The 4,961-nt window shown below is 37.8% G+C and overlaps 1 long non-coding RNA gene across 1 annotated transcript; it reads left to right on the top strand.

Moving 5' to 3' along the window:
• The first annotated feature begins 2,344 nt into the window (after positions 1-2,344).
• Positions 2,345-4,308, top strand: LOC120281815. The gene is made up of 3 exons (XR_005542805.1): positions 2,345-2,435; positions 2,834-2,905; positions 4,188-4,308. It is a non-coding gene; the product is annotated as an uncharacterized LOC120281815 (long non-coding RNA).
• Positions 4,309-4,961: the final 653 nt, after the last annotated feature.

Below are 4,961 nucleotides of genomic sequence, written 5' to 3' on the forward strand. Positions count from 1 at the left end.
TGGCCTATGCCTCTAGGCGATTAAAGCGAAAGATGAGTTGAATTATCCCACCCATGATTTGGACTTGGCAGTGGTGGTCTTTTTCTTTGAAGATTTGGAGGCATTATCTTTTTTTGGAGAAACGTGTCGGATTTTTTCTGGACCATAAAACCTTGAAGTATCTCTTTACTCGGAAGGAATTGAACTTGAGGCAGTGACGATGGTTGGAATTAATAAAGGATTATGATTTGATCATAGACTATCATCCGAGGAAAAGCAAATGTGGTTGCTGATGCTTTTGAGTAGGAAGTCTACTTCAAGTATCTTCTTTGAGGGTGTCCTATGTGCAACTTCTTTCAGACAATGAAGTGCTTGAGATTAGACCTTAACATTGAAGATATCTGGAGCATTAGTAGCCGACTTCATAGTAAGACCATCACCGTTAGATCGTATTAAGGAGCTTGGGGTAATGATGAAAAAGTTGATACAAGAGATGCAGAGGTTACATACAGAAGAGACTAGTGAGTTCAGACTGAAAGAAGATGGAATCCTAGAGTTTCGAGGACGTGTTTGTGTTCCGGCAGATTTAGAGCTCAAGAAAGCTATTTTGGAAGAAGCTCATTCTTCGACTTATACGATTCATCCCGGAAGTACCAAGATGTACGGAACAATCAAGAAGAATTATTGGTGGCCGGGGAATGAAGAAAGAGATAGCAGAGTTTGTGGCTAAGTGCCTAGTGTGCCAACAAGTCAAGGCGAGCATCAAAGACCTTCGAGATTGTTGCAACCTCTTCCAATCCCGAATGGAAGTGGGAGCATATAACGATGGATTTTTGTGGTAGGTTTACCACGAACAACTCGAGGTTTTTGATGCGATAGTGGGTGATAGTGGATAGATTGACAAAAGTCGAGCACATTTCTTAGCGAGTGCATACTAAGTATTCCTTGGAGAAATTGGCAAAGTTGTACATAGATGAGATAGTGAAATTGCATGGAGTACCGGCTTTCGATAGTTTCGGATCGAGACCCTAGATTTACCTCTCGTTTTTGGCCAAGATTTCGGGAGGCTCTAGGTACAACTTTAAAGTTTAGTAATCGCTTATCATCCTCGAGACAGATGGTCAATCGGAAAAGAACCATTCGGACCCTTGAAGACATGTTAAGAGCTTGTGTTATAGATTTTTCAAGGAAGTTGGGATCAACACCTAGCATTGGTGGAGTTTGCCTACAATAATAGCTTTCAAGCAAGCATTGGTATGGCTCCATACTGAAGCCTTGTATGGAAGGAAGTGTAGGACTCCTCTTTGTTGGGATGAAGTGGGAGAAAGGAAGCTTCAAAGTGTGGAATTAATTGACCAAACTATTGAGAAAGTGAAAGTGATTAGAGATAGATTGAAAGTAGCTCAGGATAGGCAAAAGAGTTATGCTAACAATCGAAGGAGATTCTTGGAGTTTGAAGTTGGTGATAGAGTATTTTTGAAAATTTCTCCATGGAAAGGGGTAATTCGGTTTCGAGGTAGGGGAAAGTTGAATCCCCGATATATAGGTCCATTTTTGATTCTAGAGAGAATTGGACCGGTAGCCTATCGATTAGAATTACCACCTGAGTTGGAAAAGATTCACAATGTGTTTCATGTCTCCATGTTGAAGAAGTATATCCCTGACTCTTCTCATTGTCTTGAAACACCACCAGTGGAGTTAAGAGAAGATCTGAAATTTGAGGTGCAACCGGTGAAGATTTTTGGATCACCAAGTGAAAAAAATCTTCGAAGAAAGAACATACCTATGGTAAAAAGTACTTTTGGAGGAATGATGTTGTAGAAGAAATAACTTGGGAACCAGAAGGAGCAATGAAGAGTAAATATCCCTTGTTCTTTGAAACTAGAGGTATGCTAAATTTCGAGGCCGAAATTTCTTTAAGGGGGGTAGGATGTGGGAGTTTGACTTTTTTCTTTACTTTGCTTATGTTTTGCCTCTTGAGTTTAACTTGTTGTTTAAGTATTTTTGAGTGTTCTTTTTGTGTTAGGACCTTAGTTAAGGTTTTTTTGGGAGGTTTATAAAGTGGGAGAGAGTCGTTTTGGAGGTTAACTCGAAAGCCTCACGGTTTCCATGCGGGCGCATGGAAGCCCGTGAGGGTTTCTGTAAAAAATCGATTTTGTTGGGCTGAATTGGACCAACCTGAAAGTCCTCACGGTCTCCATGCGGGCGCATGGAGCCCGTGAAGATTTCGAAGTGGTCTCAAAGTTGTCTCACGAGCCTTGGCATATATATTGGCCTTCTTGGACCTTCTAGGACATTCCTAACTTCTTTTTTTCTCCTTCTTCCTTCTCCTTTGATTTTTTCTTCATTTTTTTCTCTTCAAACCTCTCATCTTTGATCCCCAAACAAAATAAGAAGTGGAAATCTCATCTCCTTACAAGAAGAAGAGTTCGATTAAGGCATAGAGAAGATTATCGGTGAGTTAGGCTAAATCAACTTCCTCCTTTTTCTCCTCTCATCCTTGTTGTGATTCTTTGAAATTTTTGTGAGAAATCTTAGTTATTGAAGTGATTTAAAGATTAGAATCATTTTAAGGTTGTAAAACCATGATTTGGTGAGGAAATGAGAGACATCTTGCACCTCAAGGGTTCGGGTTACTGTAGCACCGAACCAAGTTAAAAGTCCTTTTGTTCTTTTTTTGCTGATTTTTGAGGATTTTTAAAGGTTTCATTCTTGTTATATCTTCTTATTAGAGTGCATGGAAAACTCTAGAAGCAATTTACTCCTATTTTAAGCACATTTTTCCTTCTTTTTTTAATTGGTTGTAGAATTGTTGTTGAATCTTGCTTTTTGTTGGTTGTTTAACGGCTTCTAGGAGGAGAAGCTTCAAGCAAAGGAAAAGAGATTACGGACAAGTAACCTTGGAGGGTGTTAGCTTGCCAAGTTTGTGAGTGGGATTTACTAAATTATGGACTATAAATCATGCATGCTTATAATACTAAATTTGCTTATTTCTGAAGGATAAACTCCTTGTTGCCAATAAAACTCTTGAAATATTTTTCAGTGTGATTTTTAGAAATCATGATGAACTATAATTTGGCTTTTTTTCCATGATTATTGGAAAGATTCAATATATTATTTGTGATCTAGAAAACCCTATATTTTTATAATATATGATTTCAAGTTCGTGTTTTTCACGGGACTTGATGTTCTTGTTGGGATGTTCATAAAAAGCTTATGCAAACCAAAAATGATTTCATTGTGATGATGATACGTTTGAACTATATTTCAAAGAAGGTTTTTTTGTATGATATTCTTGATGAAATTGGTTTCATTGGAATTATTTTTGAGCAAGTCATTCACTCTTGGGATGAGACTATTATTTGTGAATATTTGTGATCTCATGGTTAGACTTTTTGCTTTCCTTTTTGGTATGTATATTAAGCCTAAGGGCCAGAATGATATTTATCCGTATTAATGACTCTTGTTCATGAATTGTAAATATAGTCCTGAATAAGGACACTTTTTTTATGTTGTTATAAATCTTTGGATTTTTGCTATGCAAACACCCGTGGGGTCTTGAACATATCCATGGAAATGGTGGGCTACGGCCTTCATGTTCTTGACGGGGTGGTTTTGATGGTGATAGGGGAAACCCCAATACTTACTCGCAGTGGGAGTGTGGATGGTTTCCACGGGCCGACCTGTCTAGAGGTGGCGTGGAATAATGTCAAACCGGTTATGCCATTTCGGTGGGAGCGTAGAGCCCACGACTTGGATATAGTTGGGTTGTTCGAGTCACCACACGAACTTCCCAGTGCCAATGCCAAGATATGCGCATCTTGGTGGTCTCGACCCTAACCTGCGCCACGAGTTAGCGAGGGAGGGTTTTCGAGGCTATTTAAAAATATATTTGTTTATTTTTAATCGATGATTTATACATTTTTTTGAATTATGAGTTACTAAGCCAAAGTATAAACTTGGATTTCTTACTCATATGGATTTTTGAGATGATTTAAAAGAGTTTTTATCGAGCATTTCATTGTTGTAAATTTTTATATCTTAATTTATACTTGACAGTCAAAAGTATATTGAATATTTTTGAGGAGTTGAAATATATTTTTTTACCTTTTTACTTTAATATATTATGTATGGGATATAGCTCCATGTTTAGCCACTCACTGAGTAACCTAGTTACTCATCCCCTCTTTATTTTTTCCCTCCCCAAGGTGACAGCACAGCAGCGGGATAGCAGCGTGAAGCGCTTGGCAGAGTAGTTTGTATTTTCTTAAGCTGTGTATGAAGCTTATATATTTTGGCATGTAGTTGATGGATCCACTAGGATATTACCAACCCTAATATTAATATGTATCTTTCTTCTTTGATACTTTTATATATGTTGGTTAGCTTTATGTTGTGTATGAGATGTATACTCTCTAAGTGAGTGGTTGTTGTCATGGTTTAAATTAAAGTGATGGGTTGTGTAGGAACATTTGGGTATATTGGATTGCTAGAATGTTTATTATTGTTATAGTGGTTTTGTACAGGAAACAGGTTAGCCTTACGGTGATCTAGGGGTGAGTTAGTGTTGGACCTCCCTTGGGTTATCGTGGCGGTATGTCATGAGTGGGACCCGCGAGACGGGGCGTGACAATCTACATAGTCATATTCTTTTAGCCGTGCAACCCTTCAATTGGCCATGTAAATCACTTACGCGAAAAGATTATTTTTAACACGAACCAAAGAGTTATAAGGCCAAGTACCCAAAACAAAATTGACCTGTTTTTAAAAATGGAATTTATTCAAATTTGTTCTAATGCCCCAACATAACTAAAATAAAGCAATTTGGACAACTTTATGCTAAGGGGCAAGGACCTAGATGGATGCAAATTGCAATAAGAATGGATTCAAATCATGAATTATTCAAACTACACAAACTAATTAAAACATGAACTAAAGCAAACAAAATTTTTGTTGCCTTCCAAGAAGTTCTTGTTTAACAT

This window comes from Dioscorea cayenensis, chromosome 18 (genome assembly GCF_009730915.1).
Source record: "Dioscorea cayenensis subsp. rotundata cultivar TDr96_F1 chromosome 18, TDr96_F1_v2_PseudoChromosome.rev07_lg8_w22 25.fasta, whole genome shotgun sequence".
Taxonomy (NCBI): Eukaryota; Viridiplantae; Streptophyta; class Magnoliopsida; order Dioscoreales; family Dioscoreaceae; genus Dioscorea; species Dioscorea cayenensis.